At 40.1% G+C, this 24,882-nt stretch overlaps 1 long non-coding RNA gene across 7 annotated transcripts in view; it reads right to left on the reverse strand.

Annotated features, from left to right (window-relative positions):
- Nucleotides 1-24,882, reverse strand: part of LOC147371199 (uncharacterized) — a 228,230-nt gene that overhangs the window by 178,440 nt on the left and 24,908 nt on the right. The window contains exon 2 of one of the 7 annotated variants that reach the window (XR_015165970.1): nucleotides 6,129-6,190. The exons of the other annotated variants lie outside the window; for them this stretch is intronic. This is a non-coding gene — a long non-coding RNA (uncharacterized LOC147371199). The remainder of the gene's footprint in view (nucleotides 1-6,128; nucleotides 6,191-24,882) is intronic. 7 annotated transcript variants of the gene reach the window in all.

Raw genomic sequence — 24,882 nt, forward strand, 5'->3', positions numbered from 1 at the left:
ACCTGCATGCCAGTTATCAATCTATTGCTTTCCAGCTCCAAATTTACCCTTCATTATCTGTTCTGTGATAATGGACTGATCATTGTCCTGTGAAATAGGATACTATGAAAGGTCTTTCATGCATCCTTCTTTTGCAGCAAGCATGACATCAGACATTATCATTAGGGGGAACAGGAGGAATATTGCAAAAGGAAGAAGCCCTTTCCAGTTCTGTTGTTCAGTCACTCAGTCATGTCCAACTCTTTGCAACCCCATAGACTACAGCACACCATGCTTCCCTGTCCTTCACTATCTCCCAGAGTTTGCTCAAACTCAGGTCCATTGAGCTGATGATGCCATCCAACAATTTCATCCTCTGTTGCCCCTTCTCTTCTTGCCCTCAATCTTTCCCAGTATCAGGGTCTTTTCCAATGAGTAGGCTCTTTGCATCAGGTAACCAAAGTATTGGAGCTTCAGCTTCAGCATCAGTCTTTCCAATGAATATTCATGGTTGATTTCCTTTAGGATTGACTGGTTGGATCTCCTTCCTGTCCAAGGGACTCTCAAGAGGCTTCTCCATCACCACAATTCAAAAGCATCAATTCTTTGGTGGTCAGCCTTCTTTATGGTCCAACTCTCACATCCATACTTGACCACTGGAAAAACCATAGCTTTAACTATATGAATTTTTGTTGGCAAAGTGATGTCTCTGCTTTTTAATATGCTATCTAGGTCTGTCATAGCTTTCCTTTCAAGGATCAAACGTCTTTTAATTTCATAGCTGCAGTCACCACCCACAGTGATTTTGGAGCCCCAAAAAATAAAGCCTGTCACTACTTCCATTTTTTCCCCCAATCTATCTGTCATGAAGTGATGGAACCAGATGCCATGATCTTAGTTTTTTGAACGTTGAGTTTTAAGCCAGCTTTTTCATTCTCCTCTTTCATCTTCATAAACAGACTCTTTAATTCCTCTTCGCTCCTGCAGTTAGGGTGGTGTCATCTGCATATCTGAGATTATTGATATTTCTCCTAGCAATCTTGATTCCACCTTGTGCTTCCTCCATTCTGGCATTTCACATTTCCCAGGTCCAGGGTGCTGCTATTTTGGGATTTCTTGCACCAACTTCATTGTTGGCATCAGCTGTATATATCAGGCCCACCAGTGTCTCTGCTCCAACACCATTCCCAGAAGGTACAGTCCCTCAGTGAGATCATAGTCTCAGGCCCAGCTTGGTGACCACCTTTTGTCCCTTCTGACATGGACACCTCACCTGCCTGCTTTTGTGCTGTTCTGTCAGCAGGCAAGCTTCTGATGCCATGAATCCCTCTAGGTCTCCCTGCAAGCACTCAGGTCCCACAGAGCAGAGTTTCTCCAGTGCTGGATCCTGCAGGGCACAGCTCTCCCTGCTTCTGTCCCCTGCAGAACTTCTTGTGCCCAATGCCAAGTTCCTGTAGAACACCATTTCTCAAGCTCTGGGCACCTGCAAGGTGTGACTTTCTTTGACACCCAGCTTCTGCAGAGGACAACTTCTCCACCTCTGTGCAGCATGCAGTGGCCACTATTCAGCTGCTTGTCATGGCACCTCCTCCAGTGACTTTACAGCAGGTCCTGAACCATAGCACATCCATGCAGATGGTGTCTCCACAGAACTCTAGACAGATCCCCAGCGTGTCTCACTGGCGTAGAACCTCAGTGATTTCTCCATCATTTAGTGAGGCCAGCCCTGCCCTCTCCAAGGAGATCTGGGTCTCAGCCTAAGGTGGGTAGCTGAAGTGAGGGGTGGTACAGTGGCTGCTAGACTATTCTATCTCAGCCCAGAGACAAGAGATAATGTTTATTATATCTGATGTTTATTCATTTTTTAATTTTTTCACTTATTAGCTACTTCCTCATTTTTCCAAATCTTGTTATAGTTAAGAATTATTTTTTGTTTTGTTTTTAGAGTTAAATTATTATTCATGTTAAGCATTTTTATTTTAAAAATTACAGCCTTTTTGTTTTATATTTTGATTTTCCATGGTTATTTAAATATAATTCTATTGAATGGATATTATCCAACAGTATATCTTTTACCAGTGAGAAGATAAAATGCTTTACTTCCTAATCTTTGGGTCTATCAAATTCATCTTCATTTTGTTTTTGCAGTAAAGACAAGTCAACTGGTCAGAAGAATGTTGTTATATGTATTTCTTTTTTATACATTGTACAGGTTTCTCTGTTGTTATCTGTCATCAACTATTTCTGAGAAATCTAAAGTCATCTCACTTTCTATGTGTTGCCTTCTCTTTCTTTCCCTTGGATACTTGCAAGTTGCTTTCTTTACATTTGGAAATCAATGAGTTTATTTTATATTTAGTAGTTTGTGTCTCTTAATTTCATACCTCTATCTTGCCCCTCTCCACTCCTCTCTCCCTACTGAAAAGTGAAAGTGTTAGTTACTTAGTTGGGTCCTACCCTTTGGGACCCCATGGACTATAGCCCACCAGGCTCCTCTGTCCACAGAATTCTCTAGGCAAGACTACTGGAGTGGGATGCCATTTTCTTCTCCAGTGGACCTTCCCAGCCCAGGTATTGAATCCAGTTTTCCTGCATTGCAGGCAAATTCTTTACCATCTGAGCCACCAGGGAAGCCGCTGTTGGTAACCACTAATTTGTTTTCTAAATCTGTGACTCTGTTTCTCTTTTGCTACTATTCCATTGTATGCACAGTTTTACCTGCTGGCTCAGAGGTAAAGAACCAACATGCAATGCAGGAGTTGCAGGAGACGCAATTTTGATCCCTGGGTCAGGAAGATCCCATGGAGGAGAGTATGGCAACCCACTCCAGTATTCTTGTCTGGAGCCTGATGGGCTACAGTCCATAAGGTTGCAGAGTCGAACATGACTGAAGCAACTTAGCATGCACACATGCTTTGTATGTACATGTTTGTATGAGTGTGTGTGTGTATGTATATGTATATCATGTCTTCTTTTTATCCATTTATCTGTTGATGGACACTTGGGTTACTGCTTCCATATCTCGGTTTTCTTAAACAGTGCTGCAAGGATATTATACAGAACAGGAAAATATAGCTGTTATGTTGCAATAACTGTTAGTGGAGTATAATCTATAAAAATACTGAATCACTATGCAGTAGTACACCTGAAACTAATATATTGTAAATCAACTCTATTTCAATTAAAAATAAAGTTTTATAATAAAAAAAGAAAGAAAAGTACCTGCCTAGCTGCAAAATACCTGACTAGTAGTCCTCAAAACTGCCAAGGTCATTTGAAACAAGGAAAGACAGAGAAATCAAGAAATCAAAGAAAGTCAGAGAAAGGAAAGACAGCCAAGAGAAGCCTCCAGGATCATGACATCTGAATGATATATGGTGTGCTGGATGGGGTCCTGGAACAGAAAAAGGACAGTAGCTAAAACCTAAGGAAATATGAATAAAGTATGCATGCATGCATTCTCAGACACTCAGTGCTGTTTGATTCTTTGCAAGCCCATGGACTGTAGCCCACCAGGCTCTTCTGTCCATGGAATTTTCCAGGCAAGAATACTAGAGTGGATTGCCATTTCGTACTCTGGGGGATCTTCCCAACCCAGGAATTGAACCCATGTCTTTTTGGTCTCCTACGTTGGCAGGCAGATTCTTTACCACTGATCTACCTGGGAAGCCTATAAATAAATTATGGACTTAGGTTAATAATTATATACTGGTATCAGCTCATTAATTGTAACAAATGTACCATATTAGTGTATGGTATTAGTAAAATGGGGAAATGGAGGGCAGTTATATGGTAACTTGCTTAGACTATTATCTTAATTTTTCCATAAACTGAGAACTTTTCTAAAAAGTAAAGTCTATTTTTTAAAAACTTTTAAAAAAGAAAATCAATTGGTTTACCAGAAAATGCCTATCTTTTTACCTTTATTAATAGTTTTAAGTCACTGAAATACAGTGGGTATTTTAAATCTGCTATTCAGTTTATGCTTTACTATGGGAAATATTCTTTTAGTTTTTATTGTGATAAGAACAACTACATGAGATTTACCCCCTTAACAGATTTTTAGGTGTACAATGCAGTATTGTGATCTATAGGCACAACATTGTACACCAGATCTTTAGAAATCACTCATCTTGCATAACTGAAATTTCGTACCAGCTGGTCAGCAACTCCCCAGTCCCCACTCCCTCCAAGCTCTGGCAACCACCATTGCACTGTTTCTATGAATTTGACTATTTAGATGCAATGTAAGTGGAATAATACAGTAACTGTCCTTCTATGACTAGTTTATTTCACTCCACATAGTGTTCTCATGATTCATAAATATTGTTGCATATGACAGGATTTCCTTTTTTTTAAAGGCTGAATAATAGTATATTGTGTGTACATAATACAAAATTTTCAATTCATTCATCTGTCAATGAACATGTAAGTTGGTTCCACATCTTGGCTATTCTGAATAATGCTGCAGTGAACGTGGGAGTGCTAATATCTCTTCAGGATTCTGATTTCAGTTAAGATAAATACCTAGAAGCAGATTTGCTGGGTCAGTTGGTGGCTCTATTTTTAATTTTCTGAGGAACCTCCATACTGTTTTCCATAGTGACTGCACCATTTTGCATTCCCACCACCAGTGTACAAGGGTTCTAATTATTCTACATTCTCACCTACATTTGCTTTTTTTTTTTTTTCTTAACTGTCCTAACAGATGAGAGGTGATATATTATTGTAGTTTGATTTGCATTTTCTGATGATTAGTGTCATTAAGCACCTTTTCATACATTTGTTGGCCATTTGTATGTCTTCTTTGGAGAAATGTCTACTCAAATCTTTAGCTCATTTTTAGTAGAATTATTAGGTTTTCTTTATATTGAGATGTTGTTGTTGTTTAGTGGCTAAGTCATGTGCAATTCTTTGTGACCCCATGGACTGTAGCCTGCCAGGCTCCTCTGTCCATGGGATTTTCCAGGCAAGAATACTGCAAATGGGTTGCCACTTCATTCTCCAGGGGATCTTCCCTACCCAAGGACTGAACTCACATCTCCTGCATTGGCAGGCAGATTCTTTACTGCTGAGCCACCAGGAAAGCCCACTATTGAGATGTAGAAATACCTTATATATTTTGGAAGCTAACCCTTATCAGATATCTTCACGAAAGTTACAGGATACAAAATCAGTGTTTAAAAATCAGTTGTGTTGCTATACAGTATTAACAAACTATTGAAAAGGGGAATTAGGAAAACTACCCCATTTACAATAACATCAAAAAGAATAAACTATTTAGGGATAAACTTAACTAAGAAAATGAAAAATTTATACACTAAAAAGACAAAACATTGATAAAATAATACAAAAACAACAGGAACTCATGTTCATGAATTGGAAGAATTAATATCATTAAAATGTCCATACTACCCAAAGATACTGGAGAAGGGAATGGCAATCCACTCCAGTACTCTTGCCTGGAGAATCCCATGGACAGAAGGGCCTGGAAGGCCACAGTCCATGGGGTCCCAAAGAATCAGACATGACTGAGCAACACACTACCCAAAGATATGGACAATGTCTATCTAAGTCTCAATGGCACTGTTACAGAAATAGAAAAGACAATTCTAAAATTCACATGGAATCACATAAGACTTTGAACAGCCAAAACAATCTTGAAAATAAGAACCAAGCTATAGGCATCAAGCTTCCCTATTTCCAAATATATTATAAAGCTATAGCAATCAAAATACCATGTATAGATGTAAAGACAGTCACAGAATAGAATAGAGAGCCCAGAATTAAACCCACATGTATGTGGCCAACAGATCTTTGACAAAAGTGGTACTACACAATGGGGAGAGGACAGTGACTTTAACAAAGAGTGCTGGAAAAACTGGACAGCAACATGCCGAAGAATAAAACTGTCCTCTTCTCTTACTCCACACACAAAAATCAACTCATAATGGACGGATTTTGGTTAGAATTCGCAGAAGAAAATACAGGAGAAATCTTCATAACATCAGTCTTGACAACTATTTCAAGGTTATAACATCAAAATTCAGTTCAGTTGCTCAGTCATGTCCGACTCTTTGCCACCCCATGAACCGCAGCACGCCAGGCCTCCCTGTCCATCACCAACTCCTGAGTTTACTCAAACTCACGTTCATTGAGTCGGTGATGCCATCCAACCATCTCATCCTCTGTCGTCCCCTTCTCCTCCTGCCTTCAATAACATCAAAAACAGACAACAGAAGCAAAAAAGAAAGAAAGAAAAAGATAAGTGGTACTATACTGAACTAGAAGGCTTCTGCACAGCAAAAGAGGTAATCAATAGTGTAAAAGACAACCTAAGGAATGGGAAAAATATTTGCAAATTAGCAAAATGGTTAAAACCATTAACCTATTGAATGTGCTCTGTAATATAACAGATAGTAGCCACTTGTGACCATTTAATTTTAACTGCATTAAAATGAAATAAAATTTAGAATGCAATTCCTCAGTCATCCCAGCCACATTTCAAGTGTTCAATAGCCACATATAGCTAGTGGCTATCATATTGGACAGCAAAGATATAGAACATTAGCAGCACTGCAGAAAGTTACATTGCACAGTATTGTACTCAAACAGTAGACCAATAGAGTATTCAGTTCAGTTCAGTCACTCAGTCATGTCCGACTCTTTGTGACCCCATGAATTGCAGCACGCCAGGCCTCCCTGTTGTGCCTGAGTTCAACCAACTCCGGGAGTTCACTCAAACTCATGTCCATCGAGTCAGTGATGCCATCCAGCCATCTCATTCTCTGTTGTCCCCTTCTCCTCCTGCCCCCAATCCCTCCCAGCATCAGAGTTTTTTCCAGTGAGTCAACTTTTCGCATGAGGTGGCCAAAGTACTGGAGCTTCAGCTTTAGCATCAGTCCTTCCAAAGAACACCCAAGACTGATCTCCCTTAGAATGGACTGGTTGGATCTCCTTGCAGTCCAAGGGACTCTCAAGAGTCTTCTCCAACACCACAGTTCAAAAGCATCAATTCTTCAGCGCTCAGCCTTCTTCACAGTCCAACTTTCACATCCATACATGACCACTGGAAAGACCATAGCCTTGACTAGATGGACCTTTATTGTCAAAGTAACGTCTCTGCTTTTGAATATGCTATCTAGGTTGGTCATAACTTTCCTTCCAAGGAGTAAGCGTCTTTTAATTTCATGGCTGCAATCACTATCTGCAGTGATTTTGGAGCCCCCAAAAATAAAGTCTGACACTGTTTCCACTGTTTCCCCATCTATTTGCCATGAAGTGATGGGACCAGATGCCATGATCTTAGTTTTCTGAATGTTGAGCTTTAAGCCAGTATTCAGTTCAGTTCAGTTCAGTCACTCAGTCATGTACAACTCTTGCGACCCCATGAACTGCAGCACGCCAGGCCTCCCTGTCCATCACCAACTCCCAGAGTTCACTCAGACTCACGCCCATCGAGTCAGTGATGCCATCCAGCCATCTCATCCTCTGTCATCCCCTTCTCCTCCTGCCCCCAATCCCTCCCAGAATCAGAGTCTTTTCCAGTGAGTCAACTCTTCACGTGAGGTGGCCAAAGTACTGGAGTTTCAGCTTTAGCATCATTCCTTCCAAAGAAATCCCAGAGCTGATCTCCTTCAGAATGGACTGGTTGGATCTCCTTGCAGTCCAAGGGACTCTCAAGAGTCTTCTCTAACACCACAGTTCAAAAGCATCAATTCTTCAGCACTCAGCTTTATTCACAGTCCAACTCTCGCATCCATACATGACCTCTGGAAAAACCATAGCCTTGACTAGACGGACCTTTGTTGGCAAAGTAATGTCTATGCTTTTCAATATGTTATCTAGGTTGGTCATAACTTTTTTTCCAAGGAGTAAGCGTCTTTTAATTTCATGGCTGCAGTCACCATCTGCAGTGATTTTGGAGCCCCAAAAAATAAAGTCTGACACTGTTTCCACTGTTTCCCCATCTATTTGCCATGAAGTGATGGGACCAGATGCCATGATCTTCGTTTTCTGAATGTTGACTTTTAAGCCAACTTTTTCACCCTCCTCTATTTCCCTCTCCAGTATTAGGCATATATTAATCACTTAATAAATATTTATTGAATTGCTTAAAGTGGGTGTTCTTTCCTAGGAAAAAGTGATCATATTTTGCTATGTTTTGATATATTTATGTGTAGAAAGTTTATGCCTACTTATAAAAACTGGACTGCTAAAAGTTTATAAATTTTGGAAATTATGATTTTTTGGCAGTTCCTTTTGAAGAGTGTAGTTTTTCCATAATGTTTCACGGACGGGGTAAAGGAGAAGACACTGGTATGCTCATGAAGAGAAGACTCATACGTCCCTGGTAAGTGTCTCTTGCTGTGCTGTTTCTTCCTCTACTCACCCTTTGAGCCACGGTGCTACAGCCACATTCTATAGCTATAGCCACAGCTATAGCCCTGAAAGGCAGCAGAGGAAGACTTTGGGCTACTTGGGCAATTATGAACTTGGAAAAAAACAAAAGTAGAAAAATTGTGACAAGGATGTCTGAGGAAAGATACGTAGATGAGGAGAATGGTTTCAGAATGCTAAGACCATGTGAGAAGTGAATGCCTCTGGATGGCCCAATCAATGAGCAGGCTGTCAACAACAGGAGCACAGTCTGATCCATCCTAAGGATGTCAGACAGCTCTCTCCCACAGCTACTTCCTGTCTTTATTCAGCAGGCCTTCAAGGATGGAGGCTGGACATGAGTTCAGCTACATGATCCCATCACAGCTGACTGGTCAACCTGCCAGCAGTAGAGGCCCGAGCAATGCTGAGCCCCTAAAACATTATTTCTAGCAGGATGAGCCAGCTACCTTGTGGCAAGCTGACGGATTATACTGAATCTTCCTGTAGGAGACAGTGCTTCATCTTCACAGGATTACATACATTTTCTTGGCACAGGTGATCTCCCTTCATGCCATACTCCCCTCAGTGCCACTGTTTGTGGACTTTCAGTAGCAAAAACAAGCTGGGTGGTATACACTCCCGCCCAGAATGAGTTGAAAGCTGCTCCCAGGACCACTGACCGCCTGGCAACTCTGGCATTCCCTGTTCAGGGACTCAAGCTTACTTCCGCAAACAGAGAAGGTCCTCTGGATGAGAGGGGCAGCTGCATGCGAAGACCCTGGTGTGCCCAGAAGTGGTGAAGGCCGAAGAGGTACAAACAGGCACTAACAGTGTCTCCAAGACATGAAGACTGGTTTTCTAACACACTATTTTTGTGGTAATGTGGATTATACGAATTTGTAAGCATTTTGAGAAAGTTAAAGGCATGAAAAAATTAGAACTATTGATGGTGTTGTAAAAGAGATGTGATCACATGATTTAAAATAAAAACTTATAATTTCTAGAAATTATTCTATATCTGGGATATCCCCAATATCAGCAAGTAAAACTGAAATAAGAGTTGGATATCAACTGAATGAACAAAGTACACTGCTGCTGCTGCTGCTAAGTCGCTTCAGTCGTGTCCGACTCTGTGTGACCTCATAGACGGCAGCCCACCAGGCTCCCCCATCCCTGGGATTCTCCAGGCAAGAGCACTGGAGTGGGTTGCCATTTCCTTCTCCAACAAAGTACACTAAATATTTATTATTATTTAATGATCGCTACAATTTTTCACTTAATATAGGGCATCCTTATTTGGTCTGGTTTAGCTGATTTTTGCTTGTTTCAGGGGTGTGTGGGGGAGCGGTCCCTATTTAGAAGGAATCTGGATATACTGCCTTCATCTATAAAATTGGACTTTGGAAACACAAATTATTTTATTCTATTTATTCTAAGATCTTCTCCCAGATGCTATATTTTCTAATTGTATAAACAGAATGAAAAATAGATAGTATTAGATACTATGAATATAAAATATTATAATATAAAATATACTATGAATATAAAATACTATGAATATGAAAACAAACAATAGCCATGTAATCAGAATATTTGTATTTGTGACGTACTCAGGTTGATTTAAAACTGTTCACAAAATATTAAACAACATACTGTAACATTATGGCCTCAAAATATTCTCCCAAGAGTTTAAATTTTTGAAAAAAAAATTCTGAGGAAAAAGAATAACAAAAAGAGTATCTATTTAAGGGACATGACCAGTTACTATTAATAAAGAAGGATTGGTAATGAAATATCTCTTCCTAGAAATCAATTTCACACATTTATCCACAATGGAAAATGAGAACAAGGAGAGTGGTGAGCACCTGGTTATCTCTTCGATTCTTACTCCAAAGACAATATTGCCAGCATTCAGCATCTGCTCTTCAACTAATACTTCAAGGAGCTGAATAAATTTCATTCTAGCTAATAAATCCACTCAAAAGAAAGGCTGATGTCAAATATGAGCAAACTGTGTGCTGCAGTGAAAGAGCACAGCCATTGGAAGTAGATGATGTGAAGCCTGGTTCTGGTTCTATCACTTCATCATCTTAATCTGCCTGGGTCTTTTCTTCATTAATTCAATAAAGACAATAATACCACTCCCCACATAGCACTCGTGTGACAGTCAAAAGACACAGTGTGTGTGAAACAGCTTGAAAGCTGCAATGTGATTTGTTCTTTCCATTGTGCATAAGCCTGTGGTTCAGAATGCTCCTATTTAGTCCTAGAGACCATGTAGTCAGTACAAAGGAGCAAAGTGGACATCTGCAGAAATGGCTCTTGTTTGATTGACAGCAATCTCCCCATTCTTAACCTAAATTTTTCATCAAAAGAATAAGACCATAAGAACAATGATTTTTCAGTCTTCAGAGTCAAGACCCAGAGGGATGGTACAGGGAGGGAGGAGGGAGGGGGGTTCAGAATGGGGAACACATGTACACCTGTGGCGGATTCACATTGATGTATGGCAAAACCAATACAATATTGTAAAGTAATTAACCTCCAGTTAAAATAAATAAATTTATATTAAAAAAAAGAACCTAATGGGTAACACTGCAGTTTCCCCATGTTCAAGTATATGCTTATGACTAGTGCCCTTTTCTTATCAAAGGTGTCCTACTTAGCCTATAAATCACATCATCACTACAGAGTGCTAATAATCAAGTAGCAGTCATTAGTGAGTGGTCATTTATACAGTCATTAGTGAGAAACTATCCAATGCTCTCGGGAGAAGGAAATGGCAACCCACTCCAGTATTCTTGCCTGGAGCATTCCATGGACAGGGGAGCCTGGAGGGCTACAGTCCATGGGGTCGCAAGTCAGACACGACTGAGTGACGAACACAGATCCAATGCTCTGCATACATGAGGTGCTACCAACCCTGTCTCCCTACCAATTCCTTGTTGGAGTGATTGATGCAGCTAATAAAGTAACAAGTGAATCACTGCATTCATTTCTAGAAAAGTTGGAATACTATGGCCAAGGTGTCTCACTGGAGTAAAAGTCCAATTCCTTCTTTCTCCATAGAAATAGAGTTTAGCTAGTTCAGGGCTGCCAACCAGAGACTATACTTCCTCATACTCTGTGCCATGTGTCACCATTGGCTGAGTTCTGATGAACAGCATGTTTGAAGGGGTGACGGGCAGCACTTCCAGGGCTGGCTTACAATCATGCATATACCCCAAAATCTCCCTGTGTAACTCACAGTAACTCAGCTTTGCTCATTCTGATGACAATCATCAAGAGACGGAAGCATCGGTGTTGAGCAGAGCTGGCCCCTGCTCTACAATCACTCATCTCAGCAAAGTGAGAGAGAGACACTTGCTTGTTAGGCCATTCTGGGTTTTGGTCTTTCTGTTACAACACCTCCACTTCACTGTAACTAGTAGAGAGAGCTTTGAGACTGGACACCTTTGGAAATGAAGTGCAGTGCTATAGCAGTGGAAGGAATAAGCCAAGCGGCTGGAGAGAGAGAGACACACTGCATGGCCTCCTCCCTGGCCGTCCTCGCTCCCGTGCCCTGCTTCCCCGCCACACGGGCGGCACGGTCAGGAGACAACAGTGCTGCACTATGAGAGCCCCTCCCTCACTTTTACTTGAAAACAGAGTTCTTCCCCACAATAATTCAAAAGAAATCTCTCCGATTGCCTACTGATCATTCACTCGCACCATCACCACCACCACCAACTCAGCACCATCTTTCACTGCCTTTTGTCCCCTGCTACCAAAGAGACTGAACACTGACTGGCATGGTTGTTGAAGGGTCACATTAAACCCTGGTTGACAGAAGCAGGTAAACAAAAACCACACACCATTAAAGGAGACATAGTAGGTTGAAGAAGATGAGAGAAAGTGAACAACCAGAGCAGATGGCTCCCACAGATGCAGGAAAGTCAAATAGGAAGAGATATACCATAATTCAAATGGGAAAACAAATAGAAAAAAAAAAAAAAAAGAATGAAATACTATACCTGAAAGATGAAATAGGAGACCAAAAGTATAATCAAGTAATAGAAACAAAAATGAGAATGAGGATAGAGTTGAAATCAAAATGATAATGGATGAAAACTTCCTGCAGTTAAAAACCTCACCAATTCTTGTGCATAACTAATTTCTTAATGCATCCTGAGACATCTCTTGATGAGCATTCTCAAACGTGAATTAAAACTCTTAAAAATATACTGGACTCTAAAGTAGGATGTTGAGAGTAGAGGAGGTTGAGGTGGTGATGGGGGTATATGAGAACCCCTATGTACTTTCTGCTTAGTTTTGTTATAAACCTAAAGCTGCTATTAAAAAAGAAGTTTATGAAAAAATATATATGAAAAAGATTACTTGCAAAGTAATGATAACTCTGCAAATATAGGATTTCTTATCTGTAACTCTGGAACAAAGAAAATGCTGAAATAACTTTAAGGCAATGAGAGAAAAGTATGTGGTTGAAGAATCCCACACTCCACAGCCAACATATCATTCTTCTACAAGAAAAAAAAAGACAATGTGACATTCAGGGCTTACAGACTACATACAAAACCAAGTGCTTATCTATGGAATGTACTTGAGGAGGTACTCCAGTGAAATAAAAATGAACTCAATTATGGGATCCCAAGCTGGGAGAATAAGAAATGCAAGAGAAAATAGTGGTGAGCAATGACTCTTGCATTTTTAATAAATTTAAATTGATGATAATATGAGTATAAATTAATGTTTAAGTGACAAGTGAGGATTTTTAGAACCAAAGATATTGTAAGGTAAAATGTTATAATAGCTTAGAATTAAAAGTCTAGATTATCTGAGGAAAACCCAGGAGTTGGCAGAAGGAAAGTATGTAATGTGAGGAAATAGAGAAGCAAAAACATTTAAAAGTCTTACTGGGTAGATAGATGGGAGGAAGTGGTAAGTAAAATGACCTGGAAAATACAGATATGTATCTGAGAGTTAAAAACAGGAAGGTAACCAATAAGAAAGAAAAAAACATCACTTCTTAGTGAAAGGAGGGCACAAAAGAATATTTTAAAAGGATAAAGTAGGGAAAAGTTATTGAAGGTGAAATATAACCTAGTCAAACTAAAAAATGTAAAGAAAGAAAAAAATAACCAAGTAAAATTAAGAATAAATATAAACTGATGCACAAAAAAGCATAATTAAGGGTACCTTCCAACCAGGAACCCTGGACACTGCTATCAAAATCCATGACCCTCAGTTTGACTTAGAAGCAAACTTCAAATTGGAATACTGGGAGATAAACATAAGAAGGGTCTCACCAACATACAGCACATGCTTAATCAAAACCATGATAGGAAAAACATAAGAGTTACTTAAAGAAAGGCTGTTTACAGAAAATACGTCTAAAACAAAGTACTTTTTTTCAATAGCTAAAAATAAAGAGACGGATAAAGATATATCAAACAAATGCCAGAAAAAAGAGGACTGTGGCATTATCAATACAACACAAAACAGAATTCAAGTTTAAAGAACTAATGGCCTAAAGACTTTTTAATAACAATAAACATAAATCTCCAACATTGATGTAGATACAAAGATTCACATACTAAATAATAGAGTAACAAAATCCAGAAGCCAAACATTTGATAAAACTGATAAGTTTGTACAGTATTTTTAGAGTAATGAGTACAGAGGCAATGACTGTGTTTTGCTAACAGCTGAAACTAACAAACAGGAATTTGTTTTCCTTTGCTTATGAGACCATGTTGTTCCATCCAGTTTAACTGTTAATTAGCACACAGGATTCAGACAAGACATTGGTCTAGAAATAAATGAAGCTCAGGGAGTAAAAGATTAACAGAAGTTTTAAAAACATTTCTTCTGTTTAACTTCTACCTCAAAGACCCTGTAAATTGAATTTGATTTGCCATATTTATAATAGTAAGGAATTCAATGAACATACAAAGGTGTTAATAAAAAATGGTGAAGTATCTGAAAGCTGAAAAGATATCCAATTATTGTTCAATAGTTCTTATTAACTATACAAATGATCTCAAGTGTGCTATATCATATTGGAGTCTCTTCCAATAGGGAATTCCTACATTTAGTATATTATCTTAAGTATCTATCCCTGAAAAACCAGTTATTAAACCTAGACCCACACACTGACACATAATACACTGAACTAATACAACAAGAGGCATGCTCATGAGTCAATAGAATGAGAAATTACTTCAGCATGGGGTTCACAGCTATATAGGAAGGCTTATATGGATAACTAACTGTTAATAAGCTTGTCCAGTACAGTACAAAGAGCTACTTTATTCTTTCTCCCTTTGCCCCTTCAATAACTCTCTGGAATCTTGTTCCTTCTAGCCTTTATAGCTCATCTGCATCACAGAGTAGTGTCATCTCACTTCAATAATTAAAATTCCTGGCCCAATTTTATGTAGTATCATGCCTCTACATTTAATTCAATATAAACACATCTCTTCACTCAGCTCAGATCTGCCTAAGGAATGAGAAGGAAGTGTGGTGGAAAACATAACAATAATAGCAAACACATTTTCTGACGATATAGCTGTGAAGCTAAAAAGCCCCACATATACACTCTTTTCCTAAGTGCAGGTACATCAAGCACACCAAAAATCCTCCCCAGTGGAATCCTCTCCTGATACTCAAAGTCTACTCCTTCCTAGGGTCAAGGTAGAGGACTTGTAATATTGGTATAACCTGATTCATAGGCTCTTAACTCATCCTTGTTAACTTACTTTACATTGTGTCTTTGCATGACAACTTCACATCAACTGTATGTTTCCTGGTCTTTAATATCTCAGTTGAAACTGAGGGGGAAAAAAAGAGTCCTGCTTTAACAATATAAAGAAAAAGTGAAAGAGAAATAAAATAGCTCATTTGGGAAGGCAATGAGATATGTTACAAAAGTGAGACAGTGAGACTTTTAAGAGCCAGTGAGAAAGTGAGTAGAGCATGTTTAGCAAAGCTGCTTCCAATCTATAATCTCTAAAACTTCTATTCAAGGCTAGAAAACCAGATGAAAGGAATGTAAGATGTTTACTGAATCAGAAACAAGGTAAAGACAACTGTCTACATCAATCTCAGTTAGTCATGTAATTATTCACTCAATAGACATTTATTGAATATCTGCTGTATTTGGCAGAGGAAATACAGAAATAAAAATGGCATAACCTTACTTCCCATAGAGAGTTGGCCATTTTATGACAGAGAAAGGCATCCAATAAGGGATACCTACAAGCAAAGTGGCAATGGCACCCCACTCCAGCACTCTTGCCTGGAAAATCCCATGGGCAGAGGAGCCTGGTGGGCTGTAGTCCATGGGGTTGCTAAGAGTCAGACATGACTGAGCGACTTCACTTTCACTTTTCACTTTAATGCATTGAAGAAGGAAATGGTAACCCACTCCAGTGTTCTTGCCTGGAGAATCCCAGGGATGGGGGAGCCTAGTGGGCTGCCGTCTATGGGGTCGCACAGAGTCGGACATGACTGAAGCGACAGCAGCAGCAGCAGAAGAAGAATGGAATAGTCAAACTGAAGACTCCATTTATCTTTCAGTTTTCTGTTAGCCTGCTAAATTTGGTTGGTGTTTTTTCCATAAATGAGAAGTGCAAAAATGCTAGATATATTTAAGAAGAGAAAGTGATAAACCTAAGAACTTTATTAGCCCACTTGTTTATGGATAATCCAATCTGGAAAAAATACTAACAGTTTTCTTTTAAGAAGCAAAATGCTCCATTCAAAACATTTAAGACAAACATGAAATTAACAAAGTAATGTCTGGATCAGAAAGGATTATATGTATCAGTTCAATCAAGTGGAACAAGGTTTCCAAAGGTCAATGGAGGTCATGGTTTTTCCACAGCAGAAGCCATTTGGCAACATGTGACTAGTGGCAAAGCTGACAAACTTACCATAACAAGCACCGGAGACAGAATGGCATCAGTGAGCCCTGACGCTCAGGGGTCCATAGATGAGTTACATTTCACAGTGTTCCCACGGGTAAACTGGATGGGCTCATACTATGTAACCAGAATAGATGAAGAATGGGCTAAGAGAATGCTTAGCAGACACGGTGGCAGATATGGAGGTTATGGATGGGCTCGACAGTAAGGGGTCTACCTCACCAAGGCTTCCATAGCTACTGCAAGTGCCTAACAATCAAAAATAGAGATCAAGGCTGAGCCACCACTATGAAACTACCCCTCAAGAAGACCAACCACTTGGTAAAAAACAACAAGCAATTCATTTTGACAAGAATCAATGTTTACACCAGATTGGGACTTAGCTTTCCCACATGCAATAACTTGATTTAGCTCAAGAATTTTAAATCATCTAGGGTCTGATTTGTCATCCTAGGATCCTGCATATATCATCCTGACTGAGAGGTCCATTTTTTTTTTTTTTTTTTTCAGCTAAAGAGCTGCCACTATGAATCCATGATCACAGACCTCCAGGTCTACAATTTTTCACACAACCCATAAACAACTGCCTCCCAGAACTTTAGAATGACCTCTGAAAGGCTCAACTAAGGCATTAGGGTTGCAGATGACATCATGCATTGTTGGGATGTTGTCAGTCAATATGCTATAAATACTTTAAACCAATAGACTTTATGTGATGCTGAAAAATAGAGTATTCTAAGTCAAAGCATTAGAAGTAACACCTTTCACCATTACTCACAGTTACCCACTTGAGAAATGGTACCAACAGAGGGCATGCTAAGAGGGTACTAAAACTAACCTTGGGGCTAAGCTACTGTCTGGACATTGGGGGTTTATATGCCAATATATCAGCAAGTAAAAACCAACAAATAAAATAACAATTTACCATAATAGTAAGATAAATGGATCCTGGTTACAATGAGGAGATGGTTCTATTCTTACATAGCAGAGAAGGGATGATATTTCTGGAACTCAGAAATTTTATTAATTTTACTAGTGCTTCTAAACCCTAAATGACAAAGGCATGGTAACCAGGGGTTCCAATCACTCACATCAAGCTGTGTCTAAGGTTGGGTTTCACCAGAAGCAGAGTATGAAACAAGGGTTCATCTAAAAATTTATTTATTGGGGAAATGTTCCTAGGAAAACAAACAGGAGTGTAGATAAAATGAGACTGAGAAGGAAGAAGGCCAAACAACAGTATGATATCAAGCAGAGGGCAACACAGAGAAATAATGTTTCCATCCCACAGGACAGCTCTGGGAACCATGTGGGTGACATCTCACAGAGGTACTGAAAAGTCAGAGCATCAGAGTAGCTACATCCTACTGGTCTCTGGTTAAGAGCTGCCCCCTCGAGGATTGAAATCTCCATGCAATTCTGAGTTTCCTTATCTGCTGGCAAAGTGGGTTCCAGCTAGCCCAGTGCCAAAATGATTTGGGTACTAACTGTTGGACATGAAACAACACTGAAATTCAGTGTACACACACACACACACACAGAAAGAGTGTGTATGGATAAGGCATCTGCTATAGTCTATAGCCAAAGATGGAGAAGCTCTATACAGTCAGCAAAAACAAGACCAGGAGCTGACTGTGGCTCAGACCATGAACTCCTTATTGCCAAATTCAGACTGAAATTGAAGAAAGTAGGGAAAACCACTAGACCATTCAGGTATGACCTAAATCAAATCCCTTATGATTATACAGTGGAAGTGAGAAATAGATTTAAGGGCCTAGATCTGATAGATAGAGTGCCTGATGAACTATGGAAAGAGGTTCGTGACATTGTACAGAAGACAGGGATCAGGACCATTCCCATAGAAAAGAAATGCAAAAAAGCAAAAAAAAAAAAAAAAAAAAAAAAAGGCTGTCTGGGGAGGCCTTACAAATAGCTGTGAAAAGAAGAGAAATGAAAAGCAAAGGAGAAAAAGAAAGATATAAGCATCTGAATGCAGAGTTCCAGAGAATAGCAAGAAGAGATAAGAAAGCCTTTTTCAGCGATCAATGCAAAGAAATAGAGGAAAACAACAGAATGGGAAAGACTAGGGATCGCTTCAAGAAAATCAGAGATACCAAAGGAACATTTCATGCAAAGATGAGCTTGATAAAGGACAGAAATGGTATGGACCTAACAGAAGCAGAAGATATTAAGAAGAGATGGCAAGAATACACAGAAGAACTGTACAAAAAAGATCTTCACGACCCAGATAATCACAATGGTGTGATCACTGACCTAAAGCCAGACATCTTGGAATGTGAAGTCAAGTGGGCCTCAGAAAGCATCACTATGAACAAAGCTAGTGGAGGTGATGGAATTCCAGTTGAGCTATTCCAAATCTTGAAAGATGATGCTGTAAAAGTTCTGCATTCAATATGCCAGCAAATTTGGAAAACTCAGCAGTGGCCACAGGACTGGAAAAGGTCGGTTTTCATTCCAATCCCAAAGAAAAACAATGCCAAAGAATGCTCAAACTACCGCACAATTGCACTCATCTCAACGCTAGTAAAGTAATGCTAAAAATTCTCCAAGCCAGGCTTCAGCAATATGTGAACCGTGAACTTCCTGATGTTCAAGCTGGTTTTAGAAAAGGCAGAGGAACCAGAGATCATATTGCCAACATCCGCTGGATCACTGAAAAAGCAAGAGAGTTCCAGAAAATCATCTATTTCTGCTTTATTGACTGTGCCAAAGCCTTTGACTGTATGGATCAAAATAAACTGTGGAAAATTCTGAAAGAGATGGGAATACCAGACCACCTGACCTGCCTCTTGAGAAACCTATATGCAGGTCAGGAAGCAACAGTTGAACTGGACATGGAACAACAGACTGGTTCCAAATAGGAAAAGGAGTTCATCAAGGCTCTATATTGTCACCCTGTTCATTTAACTTATATGCAGAGTACATCATGAGAAACACTGGACTGGAAGAAACACAAGCTGGAATCAAGATTGCCAGGAGAAATATCAATAACCTCAGATAATGCAGATGACACCACCCTTATGGCAGAAAGTGAAGAGGAACTCAAAAGCCTCTTGATGAAAGTGAAAGTGGAGAGTGAAAAAGTTGGCTTAAAGCTCAACATTCAGAAAACAAAGATCATGGCATCCGGACCCACCATTTCATGGGAAATAGATGGGGAAACAGTGGAAACAGTGTCAGACTTTATTTTTCTGGGCTCCAAAATCACTACAGATGGTGACTGCAGCCATGAAATTAAAAGACGCTTACTCCTTGGAAGGAAAGTTATGACCAACCTAGATAGCATATTCAAAAGCAGAGACATTACTTTGCCAACAAAGGTTCGTCTAGTCAAGGCTATCATTTTTCCTGCAATCATGTATGGATGTGAGAGTTGGACTGTGAAGAAGGCTGAGCGCCAAAGAATTGATGCTTTTGAACTGTGGTGTTAGAGAAGACTCTTGAGAGTCCCTTGGACTGCAAGGAGATCCGACCAGTCCATTCTGAAGGAGATCAGCCCTGGGATTTCTTTGGAAGGAATGATGCTAAAGCTGAAACCCCAGTACTTCGGCCACCTCATGCGAAGAGTTGACTCATTGGAAAAGACTCTGATGCTAGGAGGGATTGGGGGCAGGAGGAGAAGGGGACGACAGAGGATGAGATGGCTGGATGGCATCACTGACTCGATGGACATGAGTCTGAGTGAACTCCGAGAGTTGGTGAGGGACAGGGAGGCCTGGTGTGCTGCGATTCATGGGGTCGCAAAGAGTCGGACACAACTGAGCGACTGATCTGATCTGATCTGATACAGTCCAATGGGTCGCAAAGAGTCAGACACGACTGAACAACTTTCACTTTCACTTCTCATCCAGAGCAGGTATATAAAAGCACTGAAACTCTTTGAAGAGTCTTTGAAGACATATAGCAGAGTGCTATGAGTCTTACCTCCTGGAAAGGAAAGGAAAAGGTTGATCCCCTGTAGCAAAGATAAGCAAAGCTGGACACTAGGGAAAGTGGTAAAGCCAGATTTGAATCTGTAGCATCTATTGCAATAGAGAAAAGTCCAGTGTGAACTGAACCCAACTTTGATTTCTACAGAAGTTACTGGGTGCTTTAAAGGATGACTGAAAGAGCAGGGAGGGAATTGAGCCAGGGTTCCATAGAGTGGGAAGGAACTGATCCATGTGAAACCATCCAGATTTGCTAACTGGTGCTTGTAGAAGTTAGGCTTCTCCCTCCCACAAAGGCCCACAAGACTGGGAGTCAGGGGCCCTATCTTCAGGTATTGACTGGAACAAACAGTACATTCTTTTGGCATCCTTGAGTTTTCTCAGGCACACACTTGAAGGAGGACTAGGGTCATCATAGCAATGCAGCCTTGAGCTGTTACAAGATCTACTAATGTTCGTTCGAACCTTTATAGGCACCACCAATGGAAATGGCCAAGAGGAGCCTGGCCAAAGTTTGGTTAGGAGAGAGTACATGTCACCTCTTGACTACAGAGGGTCACATTGCTGGGAGGTTGGAATGTGTTTTCTGTAGTTTAGAAGCACCAGACCAGCTGAGAAATCTTAACTGAGCAGTGACAGCTAGTTAGTTCCTTTTGGCAGAGAGAGGAATTGACCTCTTCAGAAAAAAGTGCTTTGGTGTGTCTAACCAGCTGTGCACCACACAGTACAGAAAGGTGACACAAGGCAGGTTTTCCCAACAAAACTGCCAGCGTAGAAGAGTCATTGTCTCCAACAGGGAACATCTGCTGGGAGTTGCCACTGGAAAACCAGGAGCTGAAGAGGGAGCAAACAGCCAGACAAGTAGGAAGCAAAGAACAGACTCCAAAAGATTGACAGTCAAGAGGCTCTCAGAGAAGTCTCCAAAGAATCCACTAAAGGTCAATTTGAAGTATTATCTGGGCCTAGAGAGCACAATAGCAGCTTACAACCCAGGCCAGCAAAGTCCAGAGTCTCTGCCCCCTTTTCCATTCCCCTCCATTCTGGACATAGAAGGTCAGAAACATCCCCTTACAAGCAGGAAAATAGCCCAGGAAGAAAGAGAATAGTAACCTACCTTATACTTATCTCTGGAGGGCAGGAAACCCACATTATGTATGTCTTCTACACACCATATCTTTGACATAGGCTGAGTGTTCTATTTTAAAATCAAAACTTGGTTTTGTAATCTAAAGAAACCCATGGACTTTCCATTGCCTAAGAAAACCTAGAAACCTTTTGGAATGTTATGGGTTGAATTGTGTCCCCCAAAAGATAGACTGAAGCCCTAAACACTGGATTCTGTGAACGTGACCTTATTTGGAAATAGGAACTTTGCAGATGTAATTAGGTTATGAAGAGATCATTAGAATGGGCCCTAATCCAATAAGACTAGTGTCCTTTCATTGTAAGGAAAGGAAACTGCCACGTCAACACAGAGACACAGGATCAATGGCCATGTGGTGACAGAAGCAGAGATTGGAGCAATGCATCTACAAGTCATGAAATTAAAAGACACTTGTTCCTTGGAGGAAAAGCTATGACAAACCTAAACAGCATATTAAAAAACAGAGACATTACTTTACCGACAGAAGTCCATAGATTCAAAGCTATGGTTTCTCCAGTGGTCATGTATGGATGTAAGAGTTGGGCCACAAAGAAAGCTGAGCACCAAAGAATTGATGCTTTTGAACTGTGGTGTTGGAGAAGACTCTTGACAGTCCCTTGGACTACCAGGAGATCCAACAAGTCAATCCTAAAGGAAATCAGTCCTGAATATTCATTGGAAAGACTGATGCTGAAGCTTCAATATTTTGGCCACATGATGCAAAGAACTGGAAAAGCCCCTGATGCTGGGAAAGATTGAAGGTAGGAGGAAAAGGGGACAACAGAGGATGAGATGGCTGGATGGCATCATTGACTTGATGGACATGAGTTTGAGCAAGCTCTGGGAGTTGGTGATAGACAGGAAGCCTGGAGTGCTGCAGTCCATGGGGTTGCGAAGAGATGGACACAACCGAGCAACTGAACTGAACTGAACTGATCTACAAGACAACAATGCTAAGAATTACCAGCAAACCACCAGAAGCTAGGAAGAGGGACAACCTTGCTGTTTCCAGTGCGAGCATGGCCCTGCCAAAACCTTGATTTTGACCTCCAGAACCATGAGACAGCAAATTTTTGTTATGCTAAGCACTTTGTCTGTAATACTTTGTTAGGGAAGCTCTGGAAAACTAATACAGGGCCTGCAATAATTTTCATACATTTTGTTGTTGTTGTTGTTTGGTTGCTAAGTCATGTTCAACTCATCTGCAACCATGTGAGCTGTAGCCTGCCAGGCTCCTCTGTACATGGGATTTCCCAGGCAAGAATAGTGGAGTGGGTTGTCATGCCCTTCTCCAGGGGATCCTCCCCACCCAGGGGTGGAATCTGTATCTCCTGCATTTGTAGGCAAATTATTTACCAATGAGCCACCAGGGAAGCCTTCATACCACAGCAGGAGAAAAACACCCCACACTAAATACATGTTAAAAGGACAATGGGGACAATTTGAAATTAAAATTAACAAAATTTCATGTATAACCACATCAAAAAAACTTAGGAATAATTTTACAAAAGAGGTAGAAGACTTATACACTGAAAACTTACAAAACATTGTTGAAAGAATTTAAAGCATTTCTAAATAAATGGAAACAAACATCAAATTGAATAACTGGAAAGACTTAACATGGTTAGGATTGTACTATTCCCCAAATTTTATACACATTTCTATATATCTACACATGTCTATACATTTCATGCAATCCATATCAAATCCCTGGCTGACTTTCTTTTTTGCATAAATTGAAAAATTTATCCTAAAATTCTTATGGAAATGCAAGGGACACAGAAGAGTGAAAACAATTTTGAGAAAGAACAAAGTTAGAGCATGTATACTTTCTGATTTCAAAACTGAGTACAAAGCTACAGAAGCCAAGACAGTGTAGTGCTGGCATAGGACAGACACATACATCAACAGAATAAAATTAAGCACAGAAATAAACCTTTACATCTATGGGCAGTACATGAACTGAGAACTTCCAGATGTACAAGCTGGGTCTCTAAGAGGCAGAGGAATCAGAAATCAAATTGCCAACATTTGTTGGATCATAGAGAAAGCAAGGGAATTCCAGAAAGATATCTTCTTCTGCTTCACTGACTACACTAAAAGCATTGACTTTATGGATCACAACAACTTTTGGGAAAGTCTTAAACAGATGTGAATCCCAGACCACCTTACCTGTCTTCTGAAAAACGTGAATGCAGGTCATGAAGCAATAGCTAGAACTAGACATGGAACAACTGACTGGTTCAAAATTGGGAAAGGAGTATGACAAAGCTGTATATTGTCACCCTTATTTAACTTATATGCAGAGTACATGCATGTGTGCTAAATCTCTTCAGTCTTGTCTGACTCTTTGTAACCCTTTGTAGACATCAGGCACCTCTGTCCATGGGATTCTCCAGGCAAAAATATGGAGTGGGTTTCCATGTTCTCCTGCCAGATTACAGCATGTGAAATGCCAGGCTGGATGAATCACAAGCTGGAATCAAGACTGCTGGGAGAAATAACAACCTCATATATGCAGATGATCTCACTCTAATAGCAGAAAGTGAGGAAGAACTAAAGAACCTCTTGATGAGGGTGAAAGAAAAGAGTGAAAAAGCTGGATTAAAACTCAACATTCAAAAAACTAAGATCATGGCATCCAGTCACATCATTTCATGGCAAATAGAAGGGAAAAGTGGAAGCAGTAACAGATTTTATTCTTCTGGGCTCCAAAATCACTGTGGATGGTGACTGCAGCCATAAAATTAAAAGACATTTACTCCTTGGAAGGAAAGCTATGACAAGCCTAGACAGCATATGAAAGAGCAGAGACCTCACTTTGCTGACAAAGGTCTGTATAGTCAAAACTATGGTTTTCCAGTACTCGGGGATGTGAGAGCCTATGGATGTGAGATTTGGACCATAATAGAGAAGGCTGAGGACCAAAGAAGATGCTTTTGAATTGTGGTACTGGAGCACACTCCTGAGAGTCCCTTGGACTGCAAGGAGATCAAACCAGTCAATCCTAAAGGAAATCAACCCTGAATATTCACTGGAAGGACTGATGCTGAAGTTCCAATATTTTGGCCACCTGATGGGAAGAGTAGACTCATTGGAAAAGACTCTGATGCTGGGAAAGATTGAAGGCAAAAGAAGTGGGTGGCAGAGGATGAGATAGTTAGAGAGCATCACTGACTTAATGGACATGAATATGAACAAACTTCAGGAGATAGTAGAGGACAGTGGATGGGCTGCAGTCCTTGAGGTTGCAAAGAGTTGGACAAGACTTAGCGACTGAAAACAATTGTTGACAAGAGCACCAAGACAATTAAATCAAGAAAAAATCATTATTGTATTAGGTAGAACATTCCAGTCATGAGATTTGCTCATGGTTAGGCAGAATGGGGATTTTCCTTTACAGCAAGAAACTAACAAGGCTAAATCAGGTGCGAGGGTGGGATGACAAAGGCTGCTCTGATCAGACAACAGACCAGAGAATGTTTTACCTTAAAGACAGACT

Source organism: Bos grunniens, chromosome 6, assembly GCF_055505025.1.
Source record: "Bos grunniens cultivar Pamir isolate PY7600 chromosome 6, Bosgru_T2T1.0, whole genome shotgun sequence".
Lineage (NCBI taxonomy): Eukaryota > Metazoa > Chordata > Mammalia > Artiodactyla > Bovidae > Bos > Bos grunniens.